The sequence below is a fragment of the Talpa occidentalis genome, unplaced genomic scaffold, assembly GCF_014898055.3.
Source record: "Talpa occidentalis isolate TD23 unplaced genomic scaffold, MPIMG_talOcc4v2.1 talOcc4.11, whole genome shotgun sequence".
Lineage (NCBI taxonomy): Eukaryota > Metazoa > Chordata > Mammalia > Eulipotyphla > Talpidae > Talpa > Talpa occidentalis.
This window is the reverse complement of record NW_023601104.1, coordinates 54,440,894-54,456,527: the sequence shown is the minus strand read 5'-3', so window position 1 is coordinate 54,456,527 and position 15,634 is coordinate 54,440,894. Positions and strand designations below refer to the sequence as shown.

Genomic DNA, 15,634 nt, shown 5'->3' with positions numbered 1-15,634 from the left:
ATCATATTATCATGTAATGCCTTCAAAATAATTTGATAAAAAATATAATTATTTTTAATAATTGCCAATTATTATCTTTATGTTGATTTAAAATACAACCCACAGTAACAAAAAAGAACAGATTATCAAACATGTTACTATATGGATTAGAAAGAATTCAAATACAGAAAATTACATATTTTATTGTTATGTTTTTATGAAATTTCAAAAAAAAAAAGTCTCCTGCTTTCTGGAGACAGAAAGCAGGTTAAGTTATCTAGTTAACTACCAACTGGCATGAGAGAATTCTGGGGTTGATAGAGTTCGAGTACTGATACAATGATAGATTCACAATTCTAAAAGTAACTAAAAACCATTGTGCAACTAAAATGCATGAATTTTATAGTAAGTTAAATTATGTCTTAATAAATCTGTTAAGATATATAAAACATCCATATTTTAATTACAGCAATATGGTACAAAAGTCAAATTCTCTTGTGCCAATTTGTGGAAAAAGCTTTTATAAAAGGATATCTTTAATAAAAAGGCATGTTCTATGAAACACAGTCAAAATTACATTTAGTATTCTTTACTACAACCATTTTGCAGTTAATAAATTATTCCTTTGAATCGATATGCCCTGCATACTAACAAAATCACTACTATATCATCATTACAGGAGAAAAGCATATTGAAGAATAAAAGTTTTTTATTACTTGTTAACTCCCCCTAAGTAATATTAAGTAGTAGCAGAAATTTTTAGAAAAGTAACACATTTTTTATCAGGTTTATAAATTCCACTGGAAAATAAAGATTTCTTGTTTTTTTCTTGCCAATTTCAATCATCCTTTAAAATAATAGCAGCAATTGCTTTGCTAATGGAGGTTAAAAATTTACCATCTTCATCTCTGAAGCCTTGAGTAATAATTTGCTCCTGAAAGCAGCAAATTATTTCCTTATAATTACAAGTTCTAAATATACAGAAAATAATATAAAAAATCAAGCAGTGAATAAAAAAAATCAATAATTTCAAAACAATTTTTAGTGATTCATTCAGAGCATAAATATATACATATGCATATATAAAATAGCTAGGTAATAATCTCATTTGCAACTCTTAAACTTTTTAGTATCATTGGGCAGGCCCTATAACACTAAAGAGATATAGCTAATATATGTGTCCATATAAATACAAAATATTCCATCAATTTGCAAGGCTTCAAGTACCCATGTATATCCATGGACGATTCCAGAATAAGAATCACTGATAGAGCTGCGTTCTTGACTGATTATTTTTTTTTAAATCAGGGTTAGTGCATCAGGGTGAGTGCAAAGCACTAAGCAAGACACGAATATTCAAAGCAAAGACTTGTTTTTTTTTTTCCTTTTAACACATTCAGCCAGGGAACAGACAAAAAGAAAGTTTAAAGAAAAATGAAAGATAATAGCACAATTAAAAGGGATTTTGGAATCCTTAAATTAAAACTATTTATTGCCAGAGTCATTTTCAGGTCCCAACAAAGGGAGGAGACCACGTGGAGCCCGGAGGTCTCATTGAGCTTAGAGAACAAAGATCAGATCAAGTTATTTATGGAGCTGCAGAGGAGGTGCAGAGAAGGAATTCTGGAGACCCTCAGGACTCCCTCAAGTCTGGCTGAGTACATAACTGCACATCTATAAGTGGAAACCACATAGTCTGGGAAATAGCCACTGAAATGATGAGACATAATTCCCAAGGCTAACACAAGCATGGGAGTGTTTGTGTTCTTTTTAAAATCATTTATTTATTTGTTTGTAGAGGTAACATCGGTTTACAACATTGTATATAATTTGGAGGTATAGGATCAAAACCTAAATATGTATTTCACCACACTACACCCACCAACAAGAAACCCATAATCATCCACCATATTCCATTGTGCCCCCTCCATGCTTTACTCTGCCCTCTCTCCCTGCCCCTCTGACAGCCTCAATGTCACAGTCAGATTTCTAAGGTTTGTTATTGGTTTGGTTTATCTCTGTTTTATTTTTCTATATTCCATCTATAAGTGAAGCAATTTGGTATTTTTCTTTCTGCTGCTGATATCTTGCTTAACATAGTCCTGTCCAACTCCAATCTATGTTGAAAAATTCAGGAGTTTGTCTTCTTTATAGCTGAGTAATACTCCATTGTGTGTATGTAGCCCATCTACATAATCACTCATCTATTATTGGGCATTTAATGTTTCCATAAGTTGGCTATTGTAAACGATGCTGCAATGAACATAGGAGTGCATCTACCCCTTCATAGTTTGTATCTTAACAGCCTGATTGGGAAGGCTTTATAAACATGGAGCATTGACTTATGCTCACAGGGGCTATTTTTTAATAGTGGGATTTAATTATACTAAGAGCCAGGAGTAAATCTTTAATAAAGAACATTACTGATCCAAGTAATTTAACTGCATACCAGAATTAATATAAAAAGTCACAATGACTTGGATATGACCCAATATTCTGAAAAATGTAAGGAAGCAGAAACATGATTCTAGCGATGGAGAATCTTACTTTCCTGAAGATGATACTAAAGATATTTGTAAAATACAATTCATTACTCAAACTATACATTGCCCAGTTATCCTCAGTCTTCAGGTAAGATAAACAGGACAAATAAAACTTAAACTCAAGTTAACTGAACTTATAAACCAAAGGTCCTAGAATTTCTTAATGTGCCCACAGTTCAAATGACATTCTTATTTACAGGATAAAGTTTTGTTTTTATCCTCACCAAAACAGAGCACTGCCAGTTTTTTTTTTTAATTTGTCTTAATAGATAATATACTCACTTTCCAATTTTCTCACCATTGAGATTGAATTTTCATTTGTTAACAGGACATTTATATTTCATCTTTTGTGAATAATCTATTTGTGAAATTTCTCAATTTTGCTATTGATAAAATTTTAATTATTAGCATATTATAAATATTAAACCTTTACCAATAGTATTTTAATGAATTCTCCTATTTCTACCAATACATAAGAAAGAATCTCAAAATGCATTGAAATTGTTTAAACTGCATACAATAATAACATTGCAGAAATCAAAATGAATTCATGTGTCAAAATGAATCCAATTTAAAGCACTGGCTATTTCTGCTTGATTATTTCCAATCAAATGTCTCTTCTCCTTTCTCAAAAAATCACCAAGCTCCATTATTTAGATGCAAAACCTATGTGAATAGCCCCCTCCCAACCCCCCCCCTTTATACATTCACTGACATCTTCTTTTCTGAACATTTAGTTTCTGATTACACAGTTCTTTCAAAATCTACCAAATTCATTTTTATTAGAGTCATTTTTCTTATGCATAGATTGATATTCACACACCTAGGATTCAATATTATTTTGAGCAGATGTATCGACATGCTTCACTATTACCATGCTCTCATCCCTCTTTCTCCATACAGCCATTCTTACAACACATCTAGTGATCCGACTTTTTGGCCTTGTTTAAGATCCTTTTAAAGTTTTCCATAACACTAATCAATACAAAGTAAAAATCAAAATCAACAAGCAACTATAAACCAGAGACACAATACGGGGGTGGGGGGAGGGAGAGGGAGGTGTGGGGAGAGGAAGGACTAGAGTCAAAATTAGGGGGGTGCAATTGTATGGGGAATATAACCATAATGAAAATGCATACATTGTGCAAAGATGAAAAATGATGTAAAAATTATATAAAATAAAATATTAAAAAAAATAAAGTTTTCCACAACATCCACCCCTCATCCTCTTATCTGTCAGTTCAAAACTCAGCCATAAGCTTTTTTCCTATAAAGTCTGTCTTGGTTACCTTAGCATTGACTACTTATTAATTATTAAACTCTTGATTAATTAATGCTTCTTTCATATAACTCATTTTTATATCTGTGGAAACACTGTGTTTTATTATATCTGAATTCTACTTTAAGAAGTTTGTTTTTGTTCTCTTTAACCTCCCTGAAAGACACAAGACCTTGATGACCTTTTATTTCTCAAAATTCTTGAGAATATCTCTTATACAGTAATATTCAAGTAAATTGAATATAAATGCTGAAAATGTTGCTAAATGATCTTTTTTGTGATTAGGATGACCTTGGAAGTAATAACCAATGACTTTAAAACAATGAAATATCTAAAATTCAGTAATTTATTACTACAAAATTTCAAAAAATAGTGTGGTTCTAGAAATAGAAAAATATCAAAGATTCCATCAAATATAAATTTGTATAGAGATCTAGAAAACACATTTACTTAAAGTGTCAAAGAAGCAAAAAATTAAATCATTGGAACTATTTAAATGTGTCTATAAGTAGACAAAAAAATATGTAATTTATCTGTAAGTTGAATGCAAATACATGCAAATTAGAGTAATTTTAATAAAAATCAAGTCTTTGCCCTTTAAATCTCTGCCTTATCCCTAGAAGGGGAGGTACTTCCAAAATTGATTGAAATAATATACATTTCTATAGTAGTTAAGCATCTTTCAAAGAAAGATTTATAATTAAACGTAAAATATTTCTAACATTAAAGCAATTATATTAATATCTTATTTAAGAGGTATGTTAATATTTCTTTTGTGCATTTACAATGTTTAAGAGGATTTGTAATATTAGATTAATTGCTTTAATAAGTATAACTTAAAATGTGTAATTGAATCACTACTTTAAACTTTTGATTTTAAATTGAAATTAAACCATTTTCATCTATTTCATTACTAATTGAATTTACCTTTTCCCCTGTTCATAGGCTTCATATGTTAATTTATAATAATTATGCATTGCTTTAGTTTTTCAAAAACTGAAATATTTAAAAGAGAAATTCAAAATACTGTATTTATACATTATATTTAAATTATTAAAATTCTAAAAAGCTCATACTAAGTTTTTGAATGATACAAAACATTTTTCAGCCACCTTTGTCAGTACTTAGTAAAACTGGTAGAATAATAAAAATGTCCAAACTTAAATATTAAGTATTAACTTTTTGTTTAGAACTCCAATAATTACAGATTAATTTCTTAAATGGAAATAAATTTCTACCTACTAATTTTTACTTGGAAAACCACTTTTTTTTTTTTTTTTTTAAATATTAAATTTTATTTTTATATTCCCCCATACAATTGCAAACGCCCCATTCTGACCCCAATCCTTCCCCTCCCGCCCCCACCCCCCAAAAGTGTCTCTGGTTCATAGTTTTTTGTTGATTTTGATTTTCACTTTCTTATATTCATTTTCCTGGTCCCTTATTTAAGTTTTCTAGATTCCTGCTATGAGTGAGACCATCCGGTATTTTTCTTTTTCTTTTTGGCTTATTTCGCTGAGCATGATCCCTTCCAGTGCCATCCATGTTGCTGCAAATTGCATGTGTTTATCTTTTTTGAATGCTGAGTAATATTCCATGGTATATATGTACCACATCTTCTTGATCCAGTCATCTATTTTTGGGCATTTGGGTTGTTTCCAAAGCTTAGCTATTGTAAACAGTGCTGCTATAAACATAGGAGTGCAGGTGCTCTTTGGAATGGATGTTTCTGTGTCCTTTGGGTAAATACCTAGGAGTGGAATTGCTGGATCATATGGAAGCTCTATGTTTAGTAGGTCCAGAAATCTCCACACAGCTCTCCATAGTGGTTGGACCAGTTTGCACTCCCACCAACAGTGCACAAGAGTTCCTTTTTCTCCACATCCTCGCCAACATTTGTTGTTGCTAGTTTTTTTAATATGTGCCATTCTCACTGGTGTGAGATGGTATCTCATGGTAGTTTTGATTTGCATTTCCCTGATTACAAGTGATGTTGAACATTTTTTCATATGTCTGTTGGCCATTTGCATTTCCTCTTCAGAGAAGTTTCTTTTTAGCTCTTCTGCCCATTTTTTGACTAGATTATTTTCTTTGTTGTTGCTGAGTCTCATCAGCTCTTTGCAGATTTTTGTGATCAGTCCTTTATCATGGAAAACCACTTTTAAGGCCATATATAAATTTACAGAGCCTCACATTTTTCATTAAAGATATGGAAATAGGCCATTAAACATGAAATTATTTACTAAGGTCATATATCTCAAAATTAACTCAAGGTCACTCAATTGCCAGTCTTAAGTAAACTGGGATCTCAGAAATTCTCTATACAGTAAACTGACTAATTTCCAACAAATTACAGAATCATGTACATCAATTTTAATGAGCTACTGGATTAATCAGAATACATCTCATAGTCAGGTTACAGAATAAGGATTTCAAGTTAAATAATTCATGGTTTTATACACCCAATTTTCTGGACAAACATCTCAATGTCCATGTATCATACTTTCTCCTGCTTGTTTCAAATAAAGTGACCCATTACTTGAAGAAAAACGACTGTTGTATTAAGGAAATATTTTTCAGAACCAGAGATACCCCTTGAATTAATTACTTAAATACACTTAAAAAAAATACAACATCTACAAACATCTTAAAAAAAATAAGTCAGAATGAGGAAGCATTTCACTTGAGGGGAATCAAAACTGTCTGCACTTGCTAAGAGAATAATTTCAAGGGGACTATAGTGCAAATCCCTGTACCCATCAAGCTCAGAGTTAAAGGAAACAATTTAAGATGAATAGACCAACAAGATGTGGTATATATACACAATGGAGTACTATTCAGCAATCAGAAAAGATATACTCATGCCATTCACAGCAACATGGATGGAGCCAGAAAGGATTATGCTCAGTGAAATAAGTCAAAAGGAAAAAGAAAAATATTGGATGGTTTCACTCATAGTAGAAATATAAGGAAGCCGAACAAAGGGTCAAAAAACAAAAAAGATTAAATTTGCAGGCAAACTGTAGACTGAGGCATGAAGGAGGGAAGGAAAGGGGTCAAAAAAAGGGAGGGAAGAGCACAAGGGACTATGGTGATGTTTCACCGATGATGAGGTGGTAGGAGATTTATGGAGGTGTATTCATTTATTACCCAAAAATGATTGACAATGTAAGAAAAATAAATTAAATTAAAAAAAAAAAACCTTATCTCCCAGAGTTGGAATAAAAACTCTTTGAAAGAAAAAAAAATTAAAGGATAACAGTTTAATTTAAAACAGATTTTTTTATATGAGATGCAAATATGGAAAATATAAAGGTCACTTAGTAATGAAATTGCCATAGAAAAAGATCACAAAGTTTCTACCCTATAAATCTTGAAAGAAAAGCAATCATCTGTTTTGGAAATTGAACATAGAACTCTCCATATTGCCACAGGGTAAACTGGACGACATCTCATGATAAATGCTCTTTCTTTGACAAAATAGAATGGGCAGCAGAAATGTCAAAGGACTCACTGAAATTATAAAGAACACTAATTAATGTTTAGGGATATATGAGAATGGCAAGCGAAACAGAATATTTTTACTTCAGTTGATGTTGACACTGTCAGAAAGGGGAGATCTTAGATCTTGTATATGACAGATATAGTGAAATGACTTTTACTTATACACATTTATTTTAAATGAGTGACAATTTTTTCTTACTTTAATAATTTAGGGTATTTCTAATTGGTTACTCACATATTTTTTCACAGAAAACACATAGCCTCTCAAGGAAATAGTAGATCTAGACGGTTTTGTTTTCTTAATTTAAGAAATATCTTGTTGGCCTCCCTGGTGGCACAGGGGTTAAAAGTCTCAGTGCAATCAAGCTATTGTCAACCACTGCATCATGAGTTCAATCCCCGACCAGGGAGCTAACCCACATATGGCACAGCAGACCTCTCCTGTCTTGCCCCCTGCTCCCCGCACCAGTGTATTTCAGTAGATCTGCCTATTCTGCTCCCCACTCTGTCTCTCATGAATCCTCTCACAACCACTCACCCCCCCACATACCTCTGGCTACACCCCAGCTCTTGTATGTATAAATAAATCTTAAACATATATATATATATATATATCGTCAAAAAATAATTTTAGTTCATTGTATACGTAGCATTTCACTACAGTTGAAGTTATTTCTTATCACAATTCCATTAAACATTATAATTCGAAAGGCAGACGTTTTGGTGACTACATATCTATAGTATTTCATATGACCGTTCAGAAGTAATGCACTAATCATGCACCAAAGGCTTGTGCTCAGTGAATTCCTCCAAGAGCTGCTATTCAGCACACTAAATGCACTGGATGCTTATCATAAGACATTCTTTTAAAAAAAATGAGATAAATTATTCTAGCATATTTTAGGTGAGTAGACATTCTTTTACCTACGTATGATAATTCTGCTTGTCTACTCGGCAGTTTGTATACACATCTAAGATATATCTGGCATTGGCTAGGTGTTAAATCTGACCTTTAAGTGATTATATACTCAAAGGATCCAGAAAACACCAGATAAAATGATAAATGATCAATTCATAATATTTGAAAAATTACATGATTTCCAAACTTTCTACTGGGCTTAAGCACTCTCGACAATAATCACCATTCAGAGATGTCACACCCAAAATCTTTTTAATTATCCAGAAAAAGTTGAAATGCCACAAATATCAATCTAAAGATGTCTATTATTCAGAGCAGCAAGATTTTTAAGTATCTCTTCTTTCCATCATAAAGTTGCCAATTTAACAGTTGGCAACTTTTGAATGTAATGTTGAGTCTCAATATGTGACTTCCCTCAATCAGAGTGTACCACAGGGCAGCCTGGTTTAAAATCCTTCTGTGGCTCATATTCCTTCCTCTCTAACTCTTATTACATCGTTTGCTACTAATAGTCTTGGTTTCTTAGTCTATTTTTCTCTGAATTATGCTTGTATCTCATTAAGTAGCAGCTGGGAGCCTATGACTAACAAAATGGACTATTATGCCATCAGAACAAAGTTTTGTTTCAAAAATGCTTGTTTTTGATGCCAGAATACGAAAGAAATGTTATAGATATTCAGACCTTATATAGGGTCTTAATATAGCCTGATTGGCTATTTAATTCTGACCTGTTGTCAGTAATGAAGTTCATCACTGTTATAAACTTTAAAACCCACTGTAAATTTAGCTCATTGTTCTTGTAGTCTCTCAATAAATATTTCCTTTATATGGAGCAAGGGCTTAATTCTAAGGCAACAGACACAAATAAACAAAAGCATGCCTGTCACATGAAGAAGATTAAGACAGAATATTAGAAGAAGGAAACAAAAATACACTCCTTAGAGATGTTAAACAGGAGAGATTTATATTTGGTTTCTACTGGGCTTAAGCACTTGTTTATTATAACAGTTTTTTAAGCTCTTCTCATCCTATGTGCAGTTAATTAAACCAAAGGAGTACAGCAGCCAAGCTTTTGCAGTAAAGCAAAGACCTCTTACTTTTTTTTAGGAAATGTCAAAAAGCTGATCAAAGGACAGTGGAAAATGAGAGATCATCATTTCAGTCAAGAAGTAATAAGAAAAATGTTGTCGTGGAAAAAATATCTGTTGCATATAAAAGTTATTTCTTAGATGTGTGGGTTGCAAAGTTTGTCTATCACTGGTTCATGCTTTCTTTTTTTTAATCACATGACTATGCCTTGTCCCCAGCAACTAGATTGAGGGATGGTGAAACAATTATAAATATGAACTTAATTTCATTTCTCCCAAAATGTAATAAAAGAGATATTTCAGTATTTAACTTTAAAATCATCTCAATTTAATAATTTAATTTAATATTAAGCATCTTAATACTATGTTTTAATTTTTTAATGAAAAACCAGTTAAGTCTTTTGATAAGTAACTCTTTCAAAGACATCAATTGATTGTTTCACGTACAGGCTGAGTCACACCATGCAAATGTGCCAGCCACTAACTCCCTGAGCAGGAGGAATTATATTACATTAACTTCTTCCAATAGATTCTATTCTTCTATGCTTTTATCACTAGTTTCCTCAAAATAACTGTATTGTCAAAACTCACATAAAAATTATTACTTGATATTATTTGCTACAAAATGAACAGATCTCTGAGCAAACCAAAAACTGATATAATTTGTTTAGGAAAGAATGACATGTCTTTTCCTGTCACTGCCAGGACAGTCCTTGGAGAGCCTTACAGCCTCTTGGTGTTCTCACAAAGCATAGAGATGCTCAAATAAGTGGCTGGATTATGAGAGCACCAACATTTTTCATAAGGGGTACTATTTCTATATTGCCAACCTGTCACCACATTTTGCCTGTGTGGCAAAAATGATCTTTCCAAATAATCAATTGTTAAATATATTGCTTGGTTTTATAAAAATCTGTTCTGTTGAGCTTATTTTTCCTGCCCTAACGATATCACAAACCAGACTCAAGAGTATTCACAAAGCTAGCTTCCATCTTTTCACTCTCTTTTATTAGATCAAAATTGTAAAAACATAAGAAAAAGAAAAATGAAATCAGGCATCCCAAAGGCTTTCTTGCCTTTTCCTGCCTCGTTAAATAACTCCAAATTATCACATATTTTTCTGTACTTCCCAATCAACCTAAACATATATTCTCTATGAGAAATGACTTTCCGTATTTCTGTATTCCTAGCAGTATCATGACCCTGGTGGCACATGCAATGATGCCAAGTGTTAATAGAGGGGGCAGGACCCAGAACATTGCAAATTTGGCATCTCTAAAAGGTCCAGATGCATATGCAGTATGTGAACATTCTCTACTTGCCCATTAGCATTCTATCATTATAGCTCATGAATGACTAGCAGTGATATTTTCCAAAACTTTATAAAAAAAAACAAAAAATTTTCACAGACACAGCAATTAAATGAAACTGCATTTGCACATAAACCTAATACACTAATTGGCATGTTCATTTAGATCTTCAAATAGCATTTACACCTGTTTCTCAGTGTGTGAGACAAATAATTACCTTTGCCTACAACTCCTTTTAATGAATTTTAGGAGACTCATAAAGTAAATCATTTTCTTTGGAAAGTTCTAGATTATCAAGGCATTGACATTCATTGAATATATCAGAAGTGACTGATTTTTGTTTATCTTCAAAGTAATTGAAATTTCTAGAAAGCCATCTAAACTAGAGAAGAGGAATGCAGAAAAGAAGAACAACATGGAGAAAGAGATATTTTACATCAAGGGAGGACTTCCAATACTATGTCAAAAAGCTTTTGAGAAAATGGATATGAATTTACTGCCTGAATGAGTCTGACCCCATCCATCACCTTCCAATGAATGATAGATCATTCAATACATGATGTTTGCTTTTCCTATGCTCCCATATTTGACACTTAAAAGAGACGAAAAACATAGAAACCCTTCAAAGTCTAACCTTTTACTACAGAAATTGCTTGTGAAATATATGTGAGTGACAGAAAGCAAGCTTTGAAGACTATTTTCTGAAAAATGTGTGGTGTTTTATAAGGAAACTAAATGATGAGGTGTTTCACTCACCTAAGGTAAATTCTAAATCACTGGTACCATCTATACCATACAAGGAATTAAATAGCACAAATTCCTTTTTAAAGATCACTTACAAGAAGCGTCAGTTAAAAAAAATTAACTAAAGGAAATTACTCTTTATTTCATAACATCAGTGAGATGATCACATAAATAATGCAATAATACAAACTCAATGGAATTGTCACAGATTATTTTTCCAGGTATAATGGCAACTTCAAAAATAAACTTAGAATTTGACCTTCACCATTTTCAATACTGCAGTTCAGTTCATATAATAGACATATCCAAAGATACTTTTCTTAGTAGTTGGATTTCCTTCAGATTTCACGCCACATTTTATGCAGGTTTAGCTCTTATTGTTTTTTTTTTTTTTAATCAAGTATCTAAGGACTCCCACAGGTAGTGAAATACAAGAATGTCATAATGAATTCATTACGGCTGATGATCTAACAGATTAAAAGAGGAAGCAGTGTCAAATTATCACTAAAAAAATTAATACTTAAAACCATAGTTTGAATTTCCCTAACAGCAAAGCCTGACAAAAAGACTGGGGTGCAAGCGATTTATTTGGGACATATTCTCAGTAACCAAGATGGTAGGAGCATAAAATAAAAGAAGGAAGCAAGAAAATTGAAGTGTGCCTTATGGAGCTGACTAGCTCCATGAACAATTGGCTCTCAATCCCCCGGGTCCTCTGAGAAAATAGTTCGAAAAATTCCTCAGAATTGTCCCTCTAAAGTGGAGAAGGCTGGACCTTTATCAACCAGATTTCCTCCTCCTTTGGATAAGGGTTACTTCAGGAAGTGTGAAAATTTCCACAAACTTACACAGGTTCAGCAAATCCTCCGAGCTTCACAGCTTGCAGAAAAGTCCTGAGGCAGAAAAACTTGCTATGGTACAAGTGCTTGAAGGGCGCTACTGGGGTACAATGACCAAGTACCCAACTGAGCTTAAGTCAGAGGTGGCCAAGGGATAGAATACAGGACTCAAAGGGCATCTCCTACATCTATAAAATCCATCTATCCCCTTATATGTATATTTAAACAACAGTAAAACATTAGAGTAAAAGATTTATATAAAATATATTATGAGCTTTGATATCAAACCTGTATTTAAAAGCAGTTCCTACCTGATTTAGATGCTCAGCATGAGGAAAATCCATGTCATCCCAAGGGCAGACTGCTTCCATCTTCTTGGGCTATGGGCAGGATTAAACAAATTAAGGTATTAGAAACACCTGAGTGTCCACGGGTGCTAGGTACTATAGACTCTCCCTCCCCCCACAGTGATAACATCACACTTATTTTTATTCACTATTACGGTGGTTATTTGATGCAAAGTTTTCTTTGCTCAGCTTGATCAGTTAATGTGTGAAGATGGAGGTCATCAATGTGCTAAAGAGTGCATTCTACCACAGCTTGCTCATTACCAAATGATCAGGCTTCTAAAATTTCAGAGCAACTACCAGTTACTCAGAAAAGCATTCTTTAACTGCCTACAAAAGGTTGAGCACCTTGAAAGAAACTCTCAATGTGCCTTCTTTGTAACACTTACCGTTCTTTTGGGTTTTTTTTAAACATGTTTTATCATTTTATTAGGAATAATTCTAAAGGGCTATAAAGAAAACTTAGTTATATATAAAGAAAACTTACTGTCAAGCACAGTGCTTGACAAGTATTCAAAAAACTCTTAAAGAAGATATGTTCCCTTAAACAAACATCAGCAGAACTATCATCTACTGGGCAAAGAGTCAGGCTAATACCAAAATTATCATGCAGCAGAAAAAACAGATAAAGGAAGACAACCTGTTGAGTATCAGAAATCATCTCAATGCAACACTTTGCCACCAGCACAAATTAGCTATCAAATCCACCAAGGAAGGGTTAATGGATGAAGCCATGAGTCAAGGATGGGGGGAAAGGAGATAGGAGGGGGAATAGATGAGTTCCTCAGTGCAAGAGATCTGAATATAAGTGTTTCAGAGCAATTTCCTGGTTGATACCTGTTATATATGTATTTATGCTAAACTGTAGCTTCATGACTTAGGGAAATTTCCAGTCTATCTATTGGTTTTTTAAATTGTATTAATATATCTTAACCATCTAAATAATTCACAAAAATTTTCACCCCTCAGCTTTCTCTGAATAAAGAGATCACGTGAAATCTTGACTATTAAAAATACTTAGAATATTATACATGTTGGTGATACAATATTTGTATTTTGGCAACAAAATAAGCTTTTCCCCCAAAATAGTTTTAATTTTTCTTTGATAGTAGAGCACCAAGTTGAAATTAACCTGAGATTATCCATGTTACTCTCCCACAAGCATCTGTCTACCTTACCACAGAGCAACCACCCTTTCCACTACAGTAGACAACATGGGGGAAATGTGGTCAAACACACACCAAAATACAGGCAGTGAAGAGATGCTCAGTGGGGATTCCTAGTCTCAGTTCTAGCAGTGTCACACAGAATTCACCTAAAGCATTCACATTGCAGACATTAGATTTCTCTCTCGTGGATCTTGAAAATGATAACCTGCACTTAGAAAAACTCTTTACTCTGTTAGGTTTCAATCACTCAGTTTCCAATTCATTGGAAATTAATCTCTAATGGGTGAAATAATTGGTATATTCCTCTGTCATGATCCAATCCTCTCAAAAACCACATGTCTGTCTTGCCTTATGTAGGCTCATCAAAAAGGGGAATTGTGGAATCTGGGTGGCTAGACTGCTAACAGTATTTGATTCTCTCTCAATTGTAGTCATTCGATTATATTCACTCATTGCTCATATGGCTTGGATAAATGTCCACTGCATAGAATTACAGTGATATTAAAGGGAACCCTCCTGCTGGGTGTCCAATAAACACTTTGCTGATTAAACTCTGAGACTGTTATTTTACTCTCAGGATTAACATAAAATAAAGTGTTTTGCATATAATGAGTACTTAATAAATATTTGCTGAATTAAATCAAGTGTTTTCTAAATGTGCAGCTTATAGGCCACTCTAAAGTGTAATACATGGTGGCATTATTTGGCATTTGGTTTGGAGCCAGCCCTTCCATAGCCTATAACCTTTATGTAGGCTATAATCACTCTCATTTCTATTTTGGAACTCTGACAATCACAAGGCTGGAGATCACTTTGAAATCAACCAGCTTTTCACACAGCTGCTGTACTGTCCCCTGCAACACTGCAGATATGGAGAACATTCCGTTAGAAAAAGCAGCCTCCACAAAATGATGTATTGGAAATTTACAGTCCCAAACAGGGTTAGAAGAAAGATGTTTCACACTTGCAAAGTATTTTGATCATATCACAGTGCCAGAAAATCCCTACAGTGGTTGCCAAAAAGATCACATTAGCTTCAGACCATTAGAATCCATGGAGGAATTACTCTGGTATAAACAAAAGTAAAGTAGTTTGTCAAAATAATTCACCTTAAGTTGGGTCTTGAAGATCCTGTGAACTAGCAGTTGATGTATCTTCCTACACAGAAAATAAAATATTGACAATGCCAATGAAAAATGTGTCTAGTATAGGTTGAGTATCTGTTCATGTGCTGTGTGCTTTGCAGATGGCTCTTGCTGCCCCATTGCCACAGCACATGGTGTCAACCCAAGAACATTTCCTAACGGACTGGTCTCGGTCCTTGACAGGTTAGATAGAACCGTATTTTATATCAAAATTTGCTGTTTGTGGAGATAGCCCTAAAATATTTCTCAAAGTAAAGGTGACCAAGGGAGAAAAAAAAAATGAAAATTTTTTTGGAGAATATGGGCTTCTGTATCTACTCCTTGGCAAACCACACCATGTCATAGAGGCTGGAAGATATCCTAAAGTAAAGAAATCATTTAACATTATTTCATTTAGTAGTTTCATCTTGTTCTTTTCACTTAGCCTTATCAATATCCGTGGACAAAATTTTCTTCACACTTAAGGAGATGCTTCTCTGGAATGTAATCCTTCGGTAAAGAGGATATGCTGAACATTTCAAATTAATATTCTCTTTCATTGACACAGAAAAGTACTAAAAGATCTTTTAGGATCAAGAGTTCCTTTATTACATGCTTCAGGATTTGCAAACACCTGGCTTAATCGAGTAATCCATTATGGACTCTACTCTGATTGTAATTTCTATAGTTACTTAAAATGCTACATTTTTGCTGAATCAGAAATTCAAAGGTTCTCTGACTTGGGTTTTCTTACTGATTAAAGGATTTGGCTGCTGTTAACTGCATTTC

At 33.4% G+C, this 15,634-nt stretch overlaps 1 long non-coding RNA gene across 1 annotated transcript in view; it reads right to left on the bottom strand.

Annotated features, from left to right (window-relative positions):
- Positions 1-15,634, bottom strand: part of LOC119239041 (uncharacterized) — a 95,615-nt gene that overhangs the window by 49,226 nt on the left and 30,755 nt on the right. Inside the window, exon 2 of the long non-coding RNA XR_005123728.2 lies at positions 12,517-12,585. This is a non-coding gene — a long non-coding RNA (uncharacterized LOC119239041). The remainder of the gene's footprint in view (positions 1-12,516; positions 12,586-15,634) is intronic.